This window comes from Phyllobates terribilis, unplaced genomic scaffold, assembly GCF_046119375.1.
Source record: "Phyllobates terribilis strain yellow unplaced genomic scaffold, ASM4611937v1 Scaffold_7__3_contigs__length_470593459, whole genome shotgun sequence".
NCBI lineage: Eukaryota > Metazoa > Chordata > Amphibia > Anura > Dendrobatidae > Phyllobates > Phyllobates terribilis.
The window spans coordinates 240,669,901-240,694,345 of NW_027362767.1; positions in this window are offsets into that span (position 1 = coordinate 240,669,901).

Here is a 24,445-nt window from a genome sequence, read left to right on the forward strand (position 1 = left end):
AAGCAGCTGTGGAATGAGAGGAGCCGGCTGTTTATCTACCGTGAGAAGCTGTGCCGGAGGTACGTCAATCCAAAAACTCATGAAATGGTATGGCAGATAGTAGTCCCGAAGACAGACATCCAAATGGTGTTGGAGGCCTACCACGATCAGGCGGGGCACTTTGGCTGGAAAAAACTAGAGACCCTGCTGAAGTGTCGATTCTACTGGGTAGGAATGCGCAGCTCCATTGAACGGTGGTGCCGAAACTGTGGACCCTGTAGCCTCAGAAGAAAAGACTACAGCAGCCAGAAGGCACCCCTGCAACCCATCAAGATGACTCGACCTCTGGAAATCGTGGCCCTGGACCATGTCAAGTTGCCACCCATCAGGTCAGGGTACTCCTACGCCCTGACCATGGTGGATCACTACTCTAGGTTCCTGGTGGTCGCCCCTGTCAAAGACCTGACGGCAGAGACAGCAGCAAAAACCTTCCAGGCGTGTTTCTGCAGACCCCATGGATACCCTGAGCAGGTGCTGACGGACCAAGGCCCGGCCTTCGAGGCTGAGTTATTCAAGGAGTTCTGCCATTTGTATGGGTGTAAAAAGATCAGGACCACCCCGTACCACCCACAAACCAATGGTCTCTGTGAAAAGATGAATAACATCATCATCGACCTGCTGAAGACCATACCACTTGAGGAGAGAAATCAGTGGCCAGACCTACTACCTGACCTAGTGGATCTGTACAACCACATACCCGTGAGTTCCACTAATTGTACTCCGGCATATCTCATGCGGGCAAGGCCAGGGAAGCTGCCCTTGGACCTGGAGCTTGGTGTTGTGGAACCTGAAGCGGATGTGACCACGGAGGACTGGGACACTACCAGACAAGAACAGTACAGAAGGGTACAAGCCTATGTCGAGGACAGTCTCACTAGAGTGAGAGACAAGCAGGAAGCCCACTATAACAAAAGTGCGCCCGCAGAACCTTTCACACCTGGTGAAATAGTATTGAAAAGAAAGAGAAGAAACGACAAACTTGATGACCAGTGGGAAAAAGAACCCTACACTGTGTTGAATTCAAGATTTGATAATAAGAAGACCTGCTTAATCAGTAGAGATGGAGGAAGAACGTCTGCAACAGTATCCAGGGATCATCTAAAGTTGTGTCCAGAACTACTAAAGCCCCAAGAAGAAGTGTCTCTCACCGTACCGGAGGAGCCTAAAGAAGAAATGATACACATTGACTTAGGAGATTTCCCGGCAGATTGGCCCCAACTAGGAGGAGCAGTAGTCATCCCTGTAATCACCTTCTACCCACAGCAAGAAGAACCTGTAAGCGCTTCGGAAGTGCCTGCTCAAGAAGAGTCTCCGGAAGAAGGATTCCCGGTTGGAACAGAGCAAGAAGTCCCAGCCAATGGTATGCTTGCCAGTCCTGTAGTGAGGTCAATGCTGACTTGTAGCCCCTCTACACCTAATCCTGACATATTGGGAGATAGTGCACCTACTAGTCCTTCACGTATTCCAATACTACGCAGGTCTACACATAGTACCAAAGGTCAACCCCCTGTCAGGTACCAGCATTAAGATAGATAAAACTCTGACAAGTGTAAATAGTTACCCATGGGGTATAATATAATTGTGTATTTTCATGTATTTGATTTGATGTGGACACTTTGCCTAATTGTTCCTTTAATATCCACCTAAGAACTTCGTGGCTGAGGACTGTGTGCAGCCCAAAAACTATTTCTTGTATATAATTGCACTCCCTGGAGTGCCCCTATAGGTGACCTCAGAAGCAAAACCTGTCTGGAGTGGCTCTCCTGGAGGTCCAACACAGGATCTCCATGCCCTGCAGCCACCCCAGGGCCTACGTTGAGGGTTTGGGACAGGTCCCTCAAAACCACCAAGTACTCTACCCTGTGAGATGGACATCCTGTTTGGGAACCTCACCACTAGAGACTTGAATTCTGAGGACGCTTAATACATGTTTATGTTTTATGCAACATTTAAGCTAAAGTGCCTCCCATAAAGGGAAGATTGTTGTTGTTTCAAAATGTTTATTCTTGTTTTAAAAATGTCTTCAGCCCAGGAGTGCTGAACTTTGCTAGGGGGGAATGTGGCGCCCAGCTGCGCTTGGTACCACAGATCCTAGGAGGGTGCATTAAAGGATTCCTCCACCAGAGGCCCTCAGCATACACACACCTTCACCTCCCACCTCAGACCACCAGAGGGAGCCCGTTAGGGATATAAATAGGGGAGGTAGAGCTAGCTAGTTAGTCAGTCGAGTCTGGAATCCAGTGCAGTTGAGACTGGAGTGCACAAGGAGAAGAGTGGAGTGTGCAGAGCAAAACTCAGGTTGCTGTGTGAGGTAAGCTAGGCCTCCAGCAATCCTGAGGCCTAGTCCAGACTCAAGTGGCTCAGGTTAGGGAGCCCAAGGCGTGCCGACGCCGTTAAGAGCGGTGAAGCGCGGCAAGCTGCCGCTAGTGAGTAGCTTAGTGAGGGCCCGAGCGTGGCCGAAGGCGAGTCGAGAGTTAGTAGCAGTAGGGGCAGAGGAGCTTAACCAGCTCACCCCGAAACGTATACCGGACACCGGGTCCCAGGTTACCGGGATCTCTATGACCCAGTAAAGTACAACCGGAATCCCAGGAGAACTACAGGTCCCAGGATAACTAAAGTGCTGATACGTAACAGAGCCAGGAGACACATAGGCCCCGCAAGCTGGGAGCGTGCACTCCAAGAGAAGGCCCTACCACAACGTCAGTCAGTGCAGGACAGAGACAAAGTTAGGCCTAGCTCCAGGCAGGTCAGAAACTTACCACACAAAGACAAGAAACAGGAGGCCCTATCCCCGCTCCCTGGGGGAGAATCCGGCAATGCACCCTTCACCCTACAGTGCTCCGGGATGTGCCTGAATTTCCACCAGTAAAAGGTACTGAAGAGAACTGTGTGTGTTTGCCTGTCTTTCCGTAGGCCCGGCTGGGTCTCCTCATCCTGCATACACCTCTACATACGCTGCCCTGAGGCCTAGCTCCACCTGTGGGGAGCCATACCACCGAGCTGCCTTATCACCGGCCTCAGCGGACTGCCGCAGCACTGGTGAGTCTCACCAGATACCACAGGTGGCATCACGAACTTTGATAAATTCATTAAACCCCTTTTTTAAAAGAGAGGCCCAGAGTAAGGGCCCGGGAGCCGACTACCGCGATATCCCCAGCAACAAGGCCCGGGCTCCGAGTAACCCCCATCCCCTGGGCGATACATATACCCTTTTTTGGGTGGGAAGGGGTGCATGGGAATACATCAGATAAAAAGGATCATTTGAATTGGCTTTATGTTCTGCTGCTATCATCAGGTGGGGTTGAGAAGTCTGGGTCCACGGCCTTGGCCCCTGTGCTCATTATCAGCAGCACGTCTACTTCCCCGTCCCTTTCTGCACGCCTTTCGCATTTTAATTTAGGCATATTATATACGCGTGCAAACTTTCCGGTATTGATAGTGATATAAAAACATGTAGCCCTGAAAAGGACTTTTGTTTTTAGATTGCAGCAGCTGCTGCTATATATGTGCATGATATGTATGCTGTAATTATCTGTTTATCAATAAAAACAATTTCTATGCCATTTATACTCATGTTTCCCTCCAATGTACATATATAATTGTAGGCTTTCATCAGCCTCAGACAGGAGTCATATTACGTTAGGTTCCCAGCAGAGAAGGTTGCCTTGTCAGTGGCTGTTGAGCACACATGAATTGGCCAATTTACGCACTAAGTATCTTAATTTTGGCTTTTTTTTTCTAGAGCAGCAGTGCAATTCCAATTTCATATGTTTCATGTTTGCATACTATAGCGTCACAGAGTGCAGCTTTAATTTGTTAGTTATATTTGGAAGTGGCTCTCTTAGCTTGCACCTGTTCACACCTGTTTTTTCTGTTTGGAAGTGACGGTCAGTCTTTGATATTTGTATACACTTACACGAAGGCTTTCTGTCAAGTGCTTTTGGAAGGTTTTTCAGGCACCAATTGTCTGTAATGTCTCACCAATCTGGACATTTATTATTAATGTAACCCATGATGCTAAAATGCCATTGACGTCGACTATCTTTCAAATTGTGAGTTTCCTATGACTGTTAGATAAAGCAGTACGATTTCTTTCATAATACACGCTAAAGGGAACTTGTCATCTTATTCATGCTGCACAGTCTGAAGGTAGCATAAATCAAAGCCCGGCTGCACAATTCAGCGTGTCTATTTTACTCTGAAATGCTTGGAGGAAATATAGTCTGGAGGTCCGGCCGAGGACCATAGCCGGAGTCCAGACTCTTCCCAGCCCGGCCAGAGGTAAGGGATAGGTCTCTCCCTTTGTAAACACGATGGAGAAATCTGTCAATCACCTGCAGAAGTGCTGGGAAGAGCCGGCCGTGGGTGATGCCGAACTACTCTGGTCTCTGGACGGATATTTATAATATATTTTCTCTGAAACGATGAGACCTCTCCTTCCTGCTTTCCATTATTTTTATGCACCACAAGGGTCATGGGACCCCATATATTCAATCATTTATGGTACATATTTCTCAGGGCCGGCTCCAGGTTTTTCTGGGCCCCGGGCGAAAGAGTCTCAGTGGGCCCCTTTAACACATACCACGATTCATGATGCACAGATACCGCAGAGAAATATAAGGATAGTACAATGCCGAAGATTTCACTTCTTACATTACATGAGTGATATCTATTGTAAATTCCACAATAGCTCAGAAACTGGCAAATCGCTTCACACAGTATACTGGCCCCCATAAAATGCTCCATACGGAATACTGGCCCCCAAATAATGCTCCATACGGAATACTGGCCCCCATATAACGCTCCATAAAGAATACTGGCCCCCATATAACGCTCCATACAAAAAACTGGCCCCCATAAAATGCTCCATACAGTATACTGGCCCCCATATAACGCTCCATACAGGATACTGGTCCCCTTATAACGCTCCATACAGGATACTGGCCCCCATATAATGCTCCATGCAGGCTGTTCCCCCCACATAATGCCCTATGCAGGCTGTTCCCCCCTTATAATGCCCCATAAAGGCTGTTCCCCCCCTTATAATGCCCCATGCAGGATGTCACCCCCCATATAATGCCCTATGCAGGATGTCACTCCCCCCCATATAATGCCCCATGCAGGATATCACTTCTCCCCCCCATATAATGCCCCATGCAGTATAATACCCCCATATAATGCGCCATGCAGGATGTCACCCCCATATAATGCTCCATGCAGGATGTCACTTCTCCCCCCCATATAATGCTCCATGCAGGATGTCACCTCTTCCCCCAATATAATGCTCCATGCAGGATGTCCCTTCTCCCCTTCCATATAATGCCCTATGCAGGATGTCCCTTTCCCCTCCATATAATGCCCCATGCAGGATGTCCTTTCCACCCATATAATGCCCCATGGAGGATGTCACCCCTCATATAATGCCCCATGAGGGATGTCACTTCTTCCCCCCATATAAGGCCCCAAGCAGGATGTCCCTTCCCCCCCATATAATGACCCATGTAGGATGTCACCCCCATATAATGGCCCATGCAGGATATCACTTGTTCCCCTCCCATATAATGCCCCATGCAGGATGTCACCCCCATATAATGCTCCATGCAGGATATCACTTCTCCCCCCCCCCATATAATGCCCCATGCAGAATTTCACCTCCCATATAATGCCCCATGCAGGATGTCACCTCTCCCCCTTCATATACACTGTGTTCCAAATTATTATGCAAATAATTATTTCTCAGATTTTCCCAAATTACCTATATGATATGCAGTCATTGTAATTTTCCAGTCAAATAACTATTAGAGTACAATTGAAAGGTTTTTGTACAAACTGCCTATGATAACAGTATATTTTTAAAAAAATAAAACATTCAAACTGTGCTCAAAATGCATGTTCCAAATTATTATGCACAACAGAGTTTTCAACCTTTTCATTTTAATAAAGAACAAAAAAATGGTCATTTTTGAAATTCTAAGCATTAGCAGGTTATTACAAACTGAAATCAAACAGTTTTCAACTCAAAACTTTATTCTAGGTGATGTAACATTTGCACATAGGACCCCTTGTTCGAAAGGAGCTTCTGAACTCTCTCGTCCATTGAATTTGTCAGGTTTTGGATGGTTTCTGCTTCAATTGTTTTGCATAAGGACAGAAAACCCTCCCAGAGCTGTTGCTTAGATGTGAACTGCCTCCCGCCATCATAGACACTCCTTTTGATGATGCTCCAGAGGTTCTAAATGGGGCTGAGGTCAGGGGAGCATAGGGGCAACACCATAAGTTTGTCCCCTTTTATGCCCATAGCAGCCAGAGATGCAGATGTGTTATGTGCAGCATGAGACGGTGCATTATCATGCATGAAATGATCTTGCTGCGGAATGCACGGTTCTTCTTCTTGAACCATGGCAGGAAGTGCTGTTTGAGAAACTCAACATACATTATGGAGTTCATCTTTACCCCTTCAAGGATCCTAAAGGGGCCGACAATCTCTCTCCCCATGATTCCAGCCCAAAACGTTACTCCACCTCCTCCTTGTTGGTGCCGTAGCCGTGTTTGCATGGGGTGTCCATCAACCAGCCATCCCCCACTCCATCCATCTGGACCATCGAGCGTTGCACGGCACTCATCGGTGAACAAAACAGTTCGATGGTCCAGATGGATGGAGTGGGCATAAAAGGGAACAAACTTATGGTGTGGTCCCCATGCTCCCCTGACCTCAACCCCATTGAGAACCTCTGGAGCATCATCAAAAGGAGTGTCTATGATGGCGGGAGGCAGTTCACATCTAAGCAACAGCTCTGGGAGGGTATTCTGTCCTTATGCAAAACAATTGAAGCAGAAACCATCCAAAACCTGACAAATTCAATGGACGAGAGAGTTCAGAAGCTCCTTTCGAACAAGGGGTCCTATGTGCAAATGTAACATCACCTAGAATAAAGTTTTGAGGTGAAAACTGTTTGATTTCAGTTTGTAATAACCTGCTAATGCTTAGAATTGCAAAAATGACAATTGTTTTGTTCTTTATTAAAATGAAAAGGTTGAAAACTCTGCTGTGCATAATAATTTGGAACATGCATTTTGAGTGCAGTTTGAGTATTTTACTTTTTTAAAAATATACTGTTATCATAGGTAGTTTGTACAAAAACCTTTCAATTGTACTCTAATAGTTATTTGACTGGAAAATTACAATGACTGCAATTCATATAGGTAATTTTGGAAAATCTGAGAAAATATTATTTTCATAATAATTTGGAACACAGTGTAATGCCCAATGCAGGATGTCACCTCCCCCCCATATAATGCCCCATGCAGGATGTCACCTCTCCCCCCCATATAATGCCCCATGCAGGATGTCACCTCTCCCCCATATAATGCCCATGCAGGATGTCACCTCTCCCCCCCATATAATGCCCCATGCAGGATGTCACCTCCCCCCCATATAATGCCCCAGGCAGGCTGTCACCCCACCCATATAATGCCCCATGCAGGATGTCACCCCCCCATATAATGCCCCATGCCTCCATACATTAAAAAAAATCAAATACTCACCTCACTCCTCCTCACCTGCTGCCGCTGCTCAGGTCCCCACTCCGGCGTCGCCGGCGGCGTCCCGCTCTGCGCTGCCTGTGACAGCTCAGGGGAGGGCACGGTGGAAAGACGTCACCGCACCCTCTGACCTGAGACGTCACAGGGAGCGCACAGCAGGAAGACAGCGGATGTGCGGAGGCACGGTGAGAGGTAAGTATCCGGATGCCGGGGCCCTGAGCAAACGGGGGAAAAGGGTGGGCCCACCACCTGCTCAAGGCCCCAGCACTTGCCCGGGTGCGCTGGGTGCTGACTCCGACCCTGACCTTTCTATATATGGATGTGTTATTCAAGGTCCGATCACCTCAAATATTCAGGAATGATACAGTCTAATATATTACATTTATTTATTATTGTATTCATATTTTAGCAACGAATGTGCTGACAAATTCTGATATTGGAAAATCTGAGACCCCAGAGATCCATGAATGTGCCGGTGTCATAGAGGGAGGTGTCTGTATATCACCAGATAGCTGTGTATGAATTACATGTCCAGTATTATCCACCATATAACTGGGATTTCTCTAATCCTAATGTAGATGAACCTATTGGCAGATATTATTTAGTGATTGGCGTAAAAATGTGATAATTTCAGCAATAATTTGTGACTTTTTTCTGCTACTCGCATCACTTTACTAAAACTATGGATGGAGTTTAGCGGAGACGGCTGCACCCTACCTACTAACATACATTCATTGGAAACTGTATTACTCTTTTCATGACAGTTATTGGTATATATGGGACATGTGTTTTATGGGGAGGGGTAAGAAACGGCAATTTGTGCTGACAGTGACCTAAATTTTTTTAAATTTTGTTTTATTTTTTTTTTTAATTTAGATTTTTTCCTACTTTTTCTTTCTCTTTTTTTATTTATTACACACATTGTGCCCACAATAAGGACATAAAAGAGGAGCATTCCCCTATCTAAATACAAGCTTATGATTGTGTGGCACCCCAGGGGTCTGGTTTCCACAGTAACAGCAATGTTATGTCTGAGAGCAGGTGGGAGGTCTCTTGGTCAGGGATCCTGTGCATGCCACACCTCCTGCCCAGTCCTGGGAGGGGAAGGACTTCCCCTATATAAACCTAGGGCTGAGGCAGGGTTAGTGAGTAGAGAAGAAGTAGAGACAGAGAAGAGAAGCAGATATAGGAAAAAAACATCAGGAGCTCTGTGGGAGCAGTGCTATGAGGAGTCAGGGGCTGGCAGCTGCAGAGCTCGCCCTGACTGAGAAGCTATCACCGGACCCGGAGTCCGAGGCTGTGGGGACTAATCTTTACCCAGCAGCAGAAACCGCCCGGCAGGGGATTTCAGGTCCTCTGGCCAAGGAACCCGAAGGCACGGTCACACGCGTGGGACCAGCACCGCCGTCGTGGAGCGGACGCCACTAGAAGGCCCCGAGTCACCGGCCATACGGGTGAGCACCACACGGTACACTCAGGGACGTGGGCTACTTATACCCGCCTCTAGCAAGGTAGCCAGAAGAGTACAGTCAGTTTGGGAGGCCTACAACTCCGCCTGGCCAGGGGAGATCCCATCTGCTCAAGGACTGACCAGGCCCCGATCGCTAGCCAGTACTCCGGGAGGGTCTATCTTTATCACCAGTAAAGACCCTGAATTACACCGCATCGTCTCTGAGTGATTCCTGCTACCCCATCATCCACGTCGGCTGCCCTGAGGCCATACCCCTCCCGTTGGGGGTGATACTATCACGCTGCACAATCCTACCACCGGCCTCAGCGGTCTGCCCTGCAGCGGCAGCTCCTTCGCTGCATTCAACCGGTGGCGTAGTCGTCCAACATCTACCGCTAATACAGCGCCACTTAGTCTGACTCCCTGGGCACGGACCGGGTCACCGCCACGAGACTACAACCCTCAACAGATCCGGCTCCGGGTAAGCTCCCGCGTGCGCAACGCTGCGCGACACAGGCCCAGGGGTGCGTCAGCTATTTGGCGTAGTCGGCAGGATCTCGTGCCCGCAACCACCGGGTACTGCGTGCCTGAAAAAGACTGTTCAAACTTACCTGTGGTGAAGATTCCCGCCATCCGGCGCCATCTTCCGCTTCCTTCCCGCCATCGGTGGAGTTTTCCCGCCATTCGGCGCCATCTTCGGCCTTCTTCCCGCCAGCCGTGGAGTTTTCCCGCCATTGGACGCCATCTTGAGGACGCCGCGCGGGAAGAAGAGGGGCGTGGACTCCGAAAGCGCGCGAGAAACTGAAGCCCCGCCTCACGTCCGGACGTTGCGTAAGGTCCTGGAAGGAGCCCAGCAGACGCCGACGTCACAGGAGCGCGACGGAAGGTCCTCAACCCTGACGATCCACTGCGGAGCCGCGGCCTACGGAAGAGGATCATCGCAAGGTAGGCCACGGTCCACTAGGGGGGAGAAGGATGTCGGATACGGAGGAGAGCTTCACCGCTTCAACCCCCGCCAGCGCCACCGCTGTTGCGGTCATGCCTTTCACCATGCCCTATATCCCGGGGGCAGCCTGGCTACCCCAGTACTCAGGGGAGTCACATACCCTGCATGACTTTAGAGAAAAGCTGGATAGCCTCTTCCAGGTGTATCCCCTCACAGAGGAGCAAAAAGTGAGCATCCTGGTGGCCCAATTAACCGGGGCAGCCCAAAGGGAGGTAAAGTCCTGGCCACCTGGGAGGAGGACTGTCGCAGAGATACGAACCCGGCTGAGGGACACCTTTGATACCCGCACCTCAGCCGAGATCAAGCTTAGATTCTACGGGTGCAAACAGCGGGCACATGAGAGTATAAGGGACTATGCCCTGAACCTACAAGAGGCCCTGAGAGCCATTAAGCAGACCGACCCTGACGGCGTGGGAGACGAGGACAGGCTGTTGACTGAACAATTTATAGAGGGTTTATATTGCAATGCCCACCGAACCCAGTTGCGGGCAATGGCCTTACAGGACCCTCATCTGGGATTTGCACAGTTCAAGGACAGAGCCATCCGGGTGCTCCGAGAACCAGCACCAGGTGGCGTTGTGACCCACAGACGCCCCACTACCACTTACCACCAGGAGGCGGCGCCCTTGTCGGCAGGGCCTGTGGGAGCTGATGCGCAGGCTTTGAACAATGACCCGGCTCCAGACCTGCACCATCAGGTCCAAGAGCTAGCTAAAAGCGTTGCTGCGCTAACCCGAACTGTGCAGTCTTTACAGGTTTCCACTCCAGGGAAGATCCAGCTGGCATCCGGACCGGAGGACATCCCGTGACGTCGACCAAGGAGGACCCCACCGGCCAGAGGAAGACCCAGCGACCGATACAATGAGGACGGACAACCCATCTGCCGCCGCTGCAATCAACCCGGACATATGGCAAGGTACTGTCCTTTAAACTGGCACAACCTGGGGTAGAGGGCCAACCCCCAGGAAAAAGATCATCAGGCCCATCGAACTGGCGCGACAGATATGTGGGAGGACGTCCAGTCTTGCCCGTGGTACTGGATGGCATACCCATGAGTGCCCTACTGGACACCGGGTCACAGGTTACCACTATCCCGTACCTGCTCTTCAAGCAGTACTGGAATGACTCGGATATCACCCGCTACCCTGACGACGACTTGAGTATCATCGCCAGCAATGGTCAGCCCGTGCCACAGATTGGATTTAAAGAGGTGACCATTAAAATCGGTAGGGTCGAACTGGCAGCACAGGGACTGATCATTGTAGACATTGACAAACACGAGAGTCACCCAAAGATAACTCTAGGAACTAATGTAATTGAAAATTGTCTTGCAGAGGTGATTTTCCTTTTACAACAGGTTGCCAAGAACGCCAGCTCCGGGCAGCAGCGAGTGCTCCAGAAAGAGATCCGGGCACTGATGCGACGGCAACAGATAGAACTCTCCGGTGGTGAGATTGGTAGCGTAAGAATGTGTGACCCTTTCCCTATTGCCATGCCCCCAAAAAGTGAAATGATGATTTGGTGCCGGGCAGCTATTGGTCTGAGAGGTAGAGATTACCAGGCAATGGTAGAACCAGTTTACTCAGACAGTAGGCCCACCATTTTGACAGCACGGGGGGTGGTCAATGTACGCCATGGGAGGGTGCCCGTTCGCATAATAAATATCGGGAAGAGGGAAGTGTTCCTGCCCCGGTATGCCACGCTGGCCAAATTGTATACCATCAATCAAAATTCCATACAGTCCGTACAGCCCTTGCCTCCATCTTCCCCGGAGGAAGGTAACGGCTCTAAGGAAACAATGGAGGACTGGTGTCAGCAACTACATTTGGGTACTGACTCCACTCCCTCACACCAGAAACAGGGAGTCTATCGGGTGGTTCAAGAGTACGAGAGAGTGTTTAGTAAACACCCGTTAGACTTCGGGCGAGTCAAAGGGGTAGAACACCACATCCCCACGGGAGACCATCTTCCCATAAAAGAGAGGTATCGACCCGTACCCCCTGCACACTACCAACACGCCAAGGGGATGCTTAGGCACATGAAGGAGGCTGGGGTGATCAGGGATAGCTGTAGCCCCTGGGCAGCTCCACTAGTCTTAGTCAAAAAGAAAGACAACACCATGAGGATGTGTGTAGATTACCGGAAAATTAACCGTATCACACACAAGGATGCGTACCCCTTACCAAGGATAGAGGAGTCTTTGGCTGCTTTAAGATCTGCTAACTTCTTCTCTACCTTGGATCTCACTAGCGGGTACTGGCAGGTTCCTGTAGCAGAGGCGGACCGGGAGAAGACCGCATTCACCACCCCGATGGGACTTAGCGAGTTTACCTGCATGCCGTTCGGACTCTGCAACGCACCGGGAACCTTCCAACGATTAATGGAGTGCTGTCTGGGCCACAGAAACTTCGAGACGGTCCTGTTGTACCTGGACGATGTCATCGTATATTCCAAGACTTATGAGGACCACCTGAAACACCTGGCGGAAGTGTTCGAAGCTCTGGCAAGCTACGGCTTAAAGGTAAAACCCTCCAAGTGTCACCTCTTGAAACCAAAGGTGCAGTACCTGGGACACGTGGTGAGCGCTGACGGAGTGGCTCCCGACCCTGATAAGATCACCGCAATTAAGGAATGGCCAAGTCCCTCCAGTGTAAAGGAAGTGCGGCAGTTCCTCGGGTTGGTAGGCTATTACCGCAGATTCATCCCCGGTTTCACCAAAAAGGCAGCTCCTATGCAGGACCTCCTGCTAGGCCAGTCCCGGAAGGCCAAGAACCAGAAGCCGCCCTTCAAATGGGAGAAGTTAGAAGAAGAGTCCTTCCGCCAGCTGAAGATGGCCCTCACGGGGGATGAAATCCTGGCGTACCCTGATTACAGCCAGCCTTTTATCCTCTACACCGACGCAAGTAACATCGGGCTAGGAGCCGTACTGTCCCAGATCCAGCAGGGGAAAGAACGAGTAATCGCTTAGGCTAGCCGAAAACTGCGACCCACCGAAAGAAACCCTGAGAATTACAGCTCATTTAAGCTAGAGTTCCTGGCAGTGGTGTGGGCAGTCACCGAACGCTTTAAGCACTACCTCGCTTCTTCCCGGTTCACCGTGTACACGGATAACAACCCGTTGACACACCTGGACACGGCAAGACTCGGTGCCCTAGAGCAGAGATGGATGGCCCGTCTGTCCAACTACGAGTTCACAATCAAATACCGGGCAGGACGCTCCAATACCAACGCGGACGCCCTGTCCAGGATGCCAAACCTACCGGACGTAGGAGAAGATCCAGAGGGACTGGAAGAAGTCGAACTCCCCGCGTTCCACCGTCATGGGACTATCCAGTATTTCCATCGGGTAAGGAGTAAGCAAGCCGCTACGTTTAACCCCTTGCCTCACTACAACTGGGAGGAAACGCAAGACAGTGACCCTGCCGTCCGGCTGGTAAAGGAGATGCTGACTCGGCCAGAGGCTCGCCTTGACCCAGACGCTCCGGAGGAAGCCAAGCAACTGTGGGCTGAGAAGAGTCGACTGTTCCTTTACAAGGGGAAGTTGTGCCGCAGAATGGTTAACTCCCGAACGCATGAACTAATCTGGCAAGTAGTGGTGCCACGGAGAGACGCAGCCATGGTGATGGAGGCATACCACGACGGAGCTGGACACTTCGGATGGAAGAAGCTGGAGTTCCTGCTGCGTGGGCGGTTCCACTGGGTAGGCATGAGGGGAACCATCGAGAGGTGGTGCAGAGACTGTGGCCCGTGCAACCTAAGAAGGAAGGACCGTGCCAGCCAGAAGACTCCCCTGCAGTCCATCGTCACCCGGCAGCCGTTGGAACTGGTAGCCTTGGATCATGTAAAACTGACCCCAAGCAGAAGTGGCTACGTCTACGCGTTAACCATTGTGGATCATTACTCCCGGTTCTTGGTTGTCGTCCACGTTAAGGACTTAACGGCTCAAACAGCAGCTAGAGCCTTCCAGCAGCACTTCTGCCGTCCACACGGGTACCCGGACCAAGTGCTGACGGACCAGGGACCTGCCTTTGAAGCGGAGGTCTTCCAGGAATTCTGCAATCTGTATGGCTGCCGGAAGATAAGGACGACACCCTATCATCCGCAAACTAATGGACTTTGTGAGAAAATGAACCAGGTGGTAACGGATCTCCTGAAAACGTTGCCCCTGGAAGAACGCAGTCTGTGGCCTGAGAAGCTGCCCGATCTAGTGGACCTATACAACCACATCCCGGTAGGTTCCACCAACTGTACCCCGGCTTACCTAATGAGGGCGAGACCTGGTAAGTTACCTGTTGACCTGGAAATGGGAGTCCTGACACCCGAGGACACTTCACCAGAAGCAGACTGGGACACAGAGAGGCAGCGGCAGTACCGGAAAGTACAGGAGAACGTGGAGCGAAGTCTCTGTCAGGCTAGGGAAAGACAAGAGAAAACTTACAACCAGTATGCTCCCGCTGTTCCCCTGGTACCCGGAGAGCAGGTCTTGAAGAGGAAAAGACGGCTCCACAAGTTGGACGACCAGTTGGAGAAGGACCCGTACACCATACTGCCCTCAAGTCACGAGAACCCGAAAGTCTGTACCATCAGTAAAGACGGAGGGGAGACCATAGCCATTGTATCCCGGGATCACCTGAAGAAGTGTCCTGAACAGCTACGGAACCCTGAAGAGGAACAAGAAGACCATCGACCCGTAGAGGAAAGGGAAGATATGGTTAGTACTGTGCTCGGAGACTTCCCTCGGTCCTGGACTCAAGTCAATGGTGCAGTTGTGGTACCCGTCCTCACGTTCCTCCAACCAGCATCCCAAGTGCCTACGGAGCAACAGGTAGAGCTGGAAGAGCAGCCGGTCCAGGAGGCAGAAGACTCCACACAAGCAGAACAGGAGGATCAACCCTCTGCTTATAGTGAGCCTGCCGTACCCCTAGTGAGCCAAAGAGCCGGTAGACAGCTGCCCAGTTTACCCTTGACAGCTCCTACACCCTGTAGTTCAGGGCTAGACAGTCAGCTCCGTAGGTCCACTAGGGCCACTAGAGGCCAGTTACCCGCACGTTGGAGGATTTGAAGTGTATAAATTGTTTTATTTGTGGTTACCTGTTTTTCTTGTTGCTTGTGTATAATTATGTGTTTCTAGTTATTTATAGGAGTCCTTGGTGGATTTACCGGGAATCCTTGTACATGGTTGGAGCGTAACCTAGGAATGGACTCGGGGCAGGACAGACCCCTACCTGGTTACGTCTCCCTGTTTTGGTGAAATGGACACCTTGCTTTTCTTCAAAAACTGCACCCGGTTGCGGAAACGCCGTGACCATCTTTATATGTTTTTCTTATTGTACTATTATTGTTTATACCTTGTTATGTTTAAAAAATATGTTTAGTCCCGGAGTACTAAATTTCACTAGGGGGGAATGTGGCACCCCAGGGGTCTGGTTTCCACAGTAACAGCAATGTTATGTCTGAGAGCAGGTGGGAGGTCTCTTGGTCAGGAATCCTATGCATGCCACACCTCCTGCCCAGTCCTGGGAGGGGAAGGACTTCCCCTATATAAACCTAGGGCTGAGGCAGGGTTAGTGAGTAGAGAAGAAGTAGAGACAGAGAAGAGAAGCAGATATAGGAAAAGAACATCAGGAGCTCTGTGGGAGCAGTGCTATAAGGAGTCAGGGGCTGGCAGCTGCAGAGCTCGCCCTGACTGAGAAGCTATCACCGGACCCGGAGTCCGAGGCTGTGGGGACTAATCTTTACCCAGCAGCAGAAACCGCCCGGCAGGGGATTTCAGGTCCTCTGGCCAAGGAACCCGAAGGCACGGTCACACGCGTGGGACCAGCACTGCCGTCGTGGAGCGGACGCCACTAGAAGGCCCCGAGTCACCGGCCATACGGGTGAGCACCACACGGTACACTCAGGGACGTGGGCTACTTATACCCGCCTCTAGCAAGGTAGCCAGAAGAGTACAGTCAGTTTGGGAGGCCTACAACTCCGCCTGGCCAGGGGAGATCCCATCTGCTCAAGGACTGACCAGGCCCCGATCGCTAGCCAGTACTCCGGGAGGGTCTATCTTTATCACCAGTAAAGACCCTGAATTACACCGCATCGTCTCTGAGTGATTCCTGCTACCCCATCATCCACGTCGGCTGCCCTGAGGCCATACCCCTCCCGTTGGGGGTGATACTATCACGCTGCACAATCCTACCACCGGTCTCAGCGGTCTGCCCTGCAGCGGCAGCTCCTTCGCTGCATTCAACGGGTGGCGTAGTCATCCAACATCTACCGCTAATACAGCGCCACTTAGTCTGACTCCCTGGGCACGGACCGGGTCACCGCCACGAGACTACAACCCTCAACAGATCCGGCTCCGGGTAAGCTCCCGCGTGCGCAACGCTGCGCGACACAGGCCCAGGGGTGCGTCAATTGCTGATTTCCCCTGTAACTAGGGCTGGGTATTAGCAATTTCAGGCTTCGGCCTCCGCTGCACAGCTGATCTGTGTTGTGTTCATTGTGTATTACAATAAAATGTATCAGTTTGTGTTACGTGTTTCTTGTCTTTTTCTGACTGCTTTGATGGTCGGCAGGCCTTTGTAATAAACCATCTGTCTATGGAGTCTGGCCGTGTCTGACAGCGGCTCTCCGCTCCTGCAGCCGCACGATCTCACCACCTAAACCCACACGGTAAAGGATGGAAGTTTACAGAAAAACAACGATTAATGTTAATGACATAAATGATTGATTCTTTGAGTCACTTATTAACTCTTCAATATTTGTCACATTTGTTAATAGTAATCTCTGCAACCAATGAGGTAAATGTTCTATGGTAAAAAAGACATGTGAGGAATAAATATACACAATATTTCCCATAATATGACTGAGTATATCTTTGGGGTATGTTCACAAGTAGCATTTTTTCAGCTTTTTTTTTTGCAACTAAAACACTGCATTTTACTGGATTTCTGAAGTCTCATTCACATGCTGCATTTTTCCTTAATCTGCAGTATGTTAATTCTTTCAGGGGTTTTGCAACGTTTTTCACTCATTCAAATGAATGAACAAAAAGCACAAGTATAAATGACGCGCCCCTGGGCCTGTGTCGCGCTGCGGTGCGCACGCGGGAGCTTACCCGGAGCCGGATCCGTGGAGGGTTGTAATCTCGTGGCGGTGACCCGGTCCGTGCCCAGGGAGTCAAACTAGACGGCAGTCTATTAGTAGTAAATAGTTGATGACTACGCCACCCGTTGAGTGCAGCCAGGAAGCTGCTGCTGCAGGGCAGACCGCTGAGGCCGGTGGTAGGATTGTGCAGCGTGATAGTATAACCCCCAACGGGAGGGGTATGGCCTCAGGGCAGCCGACGTGGATGATGGGGGTAGCAGGAACCACTCAGAGACGGTACGGTGTAGTTCAGGGTCTTTACTGGTAACAACGACAGACCCTCCCGGAGTACTTGCTAGCAAACGGGGCCTGGTCAGTCTTTGAGCAGATGGGATCTCCCCTGGCCAGGCGTAGTTGTAGGCCTCCCAAACTGACTGTACTCTTCTGGCTACCTTGCTAGAAGCTGATGTAAGTAGCCCACGTCCCTGAGTGTACCGTGTGGTGCTCACCCGTATGGCCGGTGACTCGGGGCCTTCTAATGGCTTCCGCTCCACGATGGCGGTGCTGGTCCCACGCGTGTGACCGTGCCTTCGGGCTTCTGGGCCAGAGGACCTGAAATCCCCTGCCCGACGGATTCTGCTGCTGGGTAGGAGTTAGTCCCCACAGCCTCGGACTCCGGGTCCGGTAAAGAATCTTCTTAGTCAGGGCGAGCTCTGTAGCTGCCAGCCCCTGACTCCTTGTAACTCTGCTGTTTCCTATGCTGCTTCTCTTCTCCACTCTCCTTGTCTGACTCACCCTGCCTCAGCCCCGGGTTTATACAGGGGAAGTTCTTCCCCTCCCAAGACTGGGCAGGAGGTGTGGCATGCACAGGATCCCTGACCAAAGGACCTCCCACCTGCTCTCAGACATAATATCTCTATCACTGTGGCAACCAGACCCCTGGGGTGTCACATTCCCCCCTAGTGAAATTTAGTACTCCGGGACTAAACACATTTAGAAAAACATAACAAAGTATAACAATAACAATACTATAAGAAAAACACATAAGATGGTTACGGCGTGTCCGCAACCGGATGCAGTCTTTGAAGAAAAGCAAAGGTGTCCATTTCACCAACACAGGGAGACGTAACCAGGTAGGGGTCTGTCCTACCCCGAGTCCTTAACAGTCTCTAGTCCATCCTGGGTTACGCTCCAACTATATACAAGGATTCCCGGTAAATCCACCAAGGTTTCCTAAAAATAACTAGAAACACAAAATTATACACAAGCAACAAGACACAGAAAAACATAAATAAAACAATTTATACACTTTAAATTCTCCAGCGTGCGGGTAACTGGCCTCTAGTGGCCCGAGTGGACCTACGGAGCTGACTGTCTGGCCCTGAACTACAGAGTGTAGGAGCTGTCAAGGGTAAACTGGGCAGCTGTCTACCGGCTCTTTGTCTCACTAGGGGTACGGCAGGCTCACTATAAGCAGAGGGTTGATTCTCCTGTTCTGCTTGTGTGGAGTCTTCTGCCTCCTGGACCGGCTGTTCTTCCAGCTCTACCCGTTGCTCCGTAGGTTCTTGGGATGATGGTTGGAGGAAGGTGAGTACGGGTACCACAACTGCACCATTGACTTGAGTCCAAGACTGAGGAAAGTCCCCGAGCACGGTACTAACCATATCTTCCCTTTCTTCCACGGGTCGATGGTCTTCTTGTTCCTCTTCAGGGTTCCTCAGTTGTTCGGGACACTTCTTCAGGTGGTCCCGGGATACAATGGCTGTGGTTTCCCCTCCGTCTTTACTGATGGTACAGACCTTCGGGTTCTCGTGGCTTGAGGGCAGTACGGTGTACGGGTCCTTCTCCCACTGGTCGTCCAACTTGTGGAGCCGTCTCTTCCTCTTCAAGACCTGCTCTCCGGGTACCAGGGGAACAGCGGGAGCATACTGGTTGTAAGTTTTCTCTTGTCTTTCCCTAGCCTGACAGAGACTTCGCTCCACGCTCTCCTGTACTCTCCGGTACTGCTGCTGCCTCTCTGTGTCCCAGTCTGTTTCTGGTGAAGTGTCCTCGGGGGTCAGGACTCCCATTTCCAGGTCAACAGGTAACTTACCAGGTCTTGCCCTCATTAGGTAAGCCGGGGTACAGTTGGTGGAACCTACCGGGATGTGGTTGTATAGGTCCACCAGATCGGGCAACTTTTCAGGCCACAGACTGCGTTCTTCCAGGGGCAACGTTTTTAGAAGATCCATTACCACCTGGTTCATTTTTTCACAAAGTCCATTAGTCTGCGGATGGTAGGGTGTCGTCCTTATCTTCCGGCAGCCATACAGATTGCAGAATTCCTGAAAGACCTCCGCTTCAAAGGCAGGTCCCTGGTCCGTCAGCACTTGGTCCGGGTACCCGTGTGGACGGCAGAAGTGCTGCTGGAAGGCTCTAGCTGCTGTTTGAGCCGTTAAGTCCTTGACGGGGACGACAACCAAGAACCGGGAGTAATGATCCACAATGGTTAACGCGTAGACGTAGCCACTTCTGCTTGGGGTCAGTTTTACATGATCCAAGGCTACCAGTTCCAACGGTTGCCGGGTGACGATGGACTGCAGGGGAGTCTTCTGGCTGGCTCGGTCCTTCCTTCTCAGGTTGCACGGGCCACAATCTCTGCACCACTTCTCGATGGTTCCCCTCATGCCTACCCAGTGGAACCGCTCGCGCAGCAGGAACTCCAGCTTTTTCCACCCAAAGTGTCCAGCTCCGTCGTGGTATGCCTCCATCACCATGGCTGCGTCTCTTCGTGGCACCACTACTTGCCAGAGTAATTCATGCGTCCGGGAGTTAACCATTCTGCGGCACAACTTCCCTTTGTAAAGGAACAGTCGACTCTTCTCTGCCCATAGTTGTTTGGCTTCCTCCGGAGCGTCTGGTTCAAGGCGAGCCTCCGGCCGAGTCAGCATCTCCTTCACCAGTCGGACGGCAGGGTCGCTGTCTTGCGTTTCCGCCCAGTTGTAGTGGGGTAAGGGGTTCAACGTAGCAGCCTGCTTACTCCTTACCCGGTGGGAATACTGAATAGTCCCATGACGGTGGAACGCAGGGAGTTCAACTTCTTCCAGTCCCTCCGGATCTTCTCCTCCGTCCGGCAGGTTGGGCATCCTGGACAGGGCGTCCGCGTTGGTATTGGAGCGTCCTGCCCGGTATTTAATTGTGAACTCGTAGTTGGACAGACGGGCCATCCACCTCTGCTCCAGGGCACCGAGTCTTGCCGTGTCCAGATGTGTCAGCGGGTTGTTATCCGTGTACACGGTGAACCGGGAAGAAGCGAGGTAATGCTTAAAGCGCTCAGTGATTGCCCATACTACGGCCAGGAACTCTAACTTAAATGAGCTGTAATTCTCGGGGTTCCTTTCGGTGGGTCGCAGTTTTCGGCTGGCGTAGGCGATTACTCGTTCCTTCCCCTGCTGGATCTGGGACAGTACGGCTCCTAGCCCGATGTTACTGGCGTCGGTGTAGAGGATAAAGGGCTGGCTATAATCCGTGTACGCCAGGATTTCGTCCCCCGTGAGGGCCATCTTCAGCTGGCGGAAGGACTCTTCTTCCAGCTCTTCCCATTTGAAGGGCGGCTTCTGGTTCTTGGCCTTCCGGGACTGGCCTATCAGGAGGTCCTGCATAGGTGCTGCCTTTTTGGTGAAACCGGGAATAAACCTTCGGTAGTAGCCTACCAACCCGAGGAACTGCCGCACTTCTTTTACGCTGGAGGGGCTTGGCCATTCCTTAATTGCGGTGATTTTATCAGGGTCGGGAGCCACTCCGTCAGCGCTCACTACGTGTCCCAGGTACTGCACCTTTGGTTTCAGGAGGTGACACTTGGAGGGTTTCACCTTTAGGCCGTAACTCGCCAGAGCCTCGAACACTTCCGCCAGGTGTTTCAGGTGGTCCTCATACGTCTTGGAATATACGATGACATCGTCCAGGTACAACAGGACCGTCTCGAAGTTTCTGTGGCCCAGACAACACTCCATTAGGCGTTGGAAGGTTCCTGGTGCGTTGCAGAGTCCGAACGGCATGCAGGTGAACTCGCTAAGTCCCATCGGGGTGGTGAATGCGGTCTTCTCCCGGTCCGCCTCTGCTACAGGAACCTGCCAGTACCCGCTAGTGAGATCCAAGGTAGAGAAGAAGTTAGCAGATCTTAAAGCAGCCAATGACTCCTCTATCCTTGGTAAGGGGTACGCATCCTTGTGTGTGATACGGTTGATTTTCCGGTAATCTACACACATCCTCATGGTGTTGTCTTTCTTTTTGACTAAAACTAATGGGGCTGCCCAGGGGCTACAACTATCCCGGATTACCCCAGCCTCCTTCATGTCTCTAAGCATCCCCTTGGCGTGTTGGTAATGTGCAGGGGGTACGGGTCGATACCTCTCTTTTATGGGAGGATGATCTCCCGTGGGGATGCGATGTTCTACCCCCTTGACTCGCCTGAAGTCTAACGGGTGTTTACTAAACACTCTCTCATACTCTTGAAACACCCGATAGACTCCTTGTTTCTGATGTGAGGGAGTGGAGTCAGTACCCAGATGTAGTTGCTGACACCAGTCCTCCATGTCTTTCTTAGAGCCGTTACCTTCCTCCGGGTGAGATGGAGGCAAGGGTTCCACAGATTGTATAGAATTTTGATTAGTGATATATAATTTGGCTAGCGTGGCATACCGGGGCAGGTACACTTCCCTCTCCCCGATATTTATTATGCGAACGGGCACCCTCCCATGGCGTACATTGACGACCCCCCGTGCTGTCAAAATGGTGGGCCTACTGTCTGAGTAAACTGGTTCTACCATTGCCTGGTAATCTCTACCTCTCAGACCAATAGCTGCCCGGCACCAAATCATCATTTCACTTTTTGGGGGCATGGCAATAGGAAAAGGGTCACACATTCTTACGCTACCAATCTCACCGCCGGAGAGTTCCACTTGTTGCCGTTGCATCAGTGCCCGGATCTCTTTCTGGAGCACCCGCTGCTCGCCGGAGCTGGCATTCTTGGCAACCTGCTGTAAAAGGAAAATCACCTCTGCAAGACAATTTTCAATTACATTAGTTCCTAGAGTTATTTTTGGGTGACTCTCATGTTTATCAATATCTACAATGATCAGTCCCTGTGCGGCCAGTTCGACTCTACCAATTTTGATGGTCACCTCTTTAAATCCGATCTGTGGCACGGGCTGACCATTGCTGGCGATGATACTCAAGTCGTCGTCGGGGTAGCGGATAATATCCGAGTCATTCCAGTACTGCTTGAAGAGCACGTACGGGATGGTGGTGACCTGTGACCCGGTGTCCAGTAGGGCACTCATGGGAATGCCATCCAGTACCACAGGCAAGACTGGACGTCCTCCCACATATCTGTCGCGCCAGTTCGATGGGCCTGGTGATCTTTTTCCTGGGGGTTGGCCCTCTACCCCAGGTTGTGCCCGTTTAAAGAACAGTACCTTGCCATATGTCCGGGTTGATTGCAGCGGCGGCAGATGGGTCGTCCGTCCTCACTGTATCGGTCACTGGGTCTTCCTCTGGCCGGTGGGGTCCTCCTTGGTCGACGCCACGGGATGTCCTCCGGTCCGGATGCCAGCTGGATCTTCCCTGGGGTGGAAACCTGTAAAGACTGCACAGTTCGGGTTAGCGCAGCAACGCTCTTAGCTAGCTCTTGGACCTGATGGTGTAGGTCTGGAGCCGGGTCATTGTCCAAAGCCTGCGCATCAGCTCCCACAGGCCCTGCTGACAAGGGCGCCGCCTCCTGGTAGTAAGTGGTAGTGGGGCGTCTGTGGGTCACAACGCCACCTGGTGCCGGTTCTCGGAGCACCCGGATGGCTCTGTCCTTGAACTGTGCAAAGTCCAGATGGGGATCCTGTAAGGCCATTGCCCGCAACTGGGTTCGGTGGGCATTGCAATATAAACCCTCTATAAATTGTTCAGTCAACAGCCTGTCCTCGTTTCCCACCCCATCAGGGTCGGTCTGCTTTATGGCCCTCAGGGCCTCTTGTAGGTTTAGTGCATAGTCCCTTATACTCTCATGCGCTCGCTGCTTGCACCCGTAGAATCTAAGCTTAATCTCGGCTGAGGTGCGGGTATCAAAGGTGTCCTTCAGTCGGGTTAGTATCCCTGCGACAGTCTTCCTCCCAGGTGGCCAGGATTTTACTTCCCTTTTGGCTGCCCCTGTTAGTTGGGCCACCAGGATGCTCACTTTTTGCTCTTCTGTGAGGGGGTACACCTGGAAGAGGCTATCCAGCTTTTCTCTAAAGTCATGCAGGGTATGTGACTCCCCTGAGTACTGGGGTAGCCAAGCTGCTCCCGGGATATAGGGCATGGTGAAGGGCATAACTGCAGCAGCGGTAGCGCTGGCGGGGGTTGAGGCAGTGAAGCTCTCCTCCGTATCCGACATCTTCCTCCCCCCTAGTGGACCGTGGCCTACCTTGCGATGATCCTCTTCCGTAGGCCGCGGCTCCGCAGTGGATCGTCAGGGTTGAGGACCTTCCGTCGCGCTCCTGTGACGTCGGCGTCTGCTGGGCTCCTTCCAGGACCTTACGCAACGTCCGGACGTGAGGCGGGGCTTCAGTTCTCGCGCGCTTTCGGAGTCCACGCCCCTCTTCTTCCCGCGCGGCGTCTTCAAGATGGCGTCCAATGGCGGGAAAACTCCACGGATGGCGGGAAGAAGGTCGAAGATGGCGCCGGATGGCGGGAAAACTTCGCGGATGGCGGGAAGAAGGTAGAAGATGGCGCCGGATGGCGGGAAACCTTCACCACTGGTAAGTTTGAACAGTCTTTGCTTTTCAGGCACGCAGTACCCGGTGGTTGCGGGCACGAAATCCTGCCGACTACGCCAAAGTTGACGCGCCCCTGGGCCTGTGTCGCGCTGCGGTGCGCACGCGGGAGCTTACCCGGAGCCGGATCCGTGGAGGGTTGTAATCTCGTGGCGGTGACCCGGTCCGTGCCCAGGGAGTCAAACTAGACGGCAGTCTATTAGTAGTAAATAGTTGATGACTACGCCACCCGTTGAGTGCAGCCAGGAAGCTGCTGCTGCAGGGCAGACCGCTGAGGCCGGTGGTAGGATTGTGCAGCGTGATAGTATAACCCCCAACGGGAGGGGTATGGCCTCAGGGCAGCCGACGTGGATGATGGGGGTAGCAGGAACCACTCAGAGACGGTACGGTGTAGTTCAGGGTCTTTACTGGTAACAACGACAGACCCTCCCGGAGTACTTGCTAGCAAACGGGGCCTGGTCAGTCTTTGAGCAGATGGGATCTCCCCTGGCCAGGCGTAGTTGTAGGCCTCCCAAACTGACTGTACTCTTCTGGCTACCTTGCTAGAAG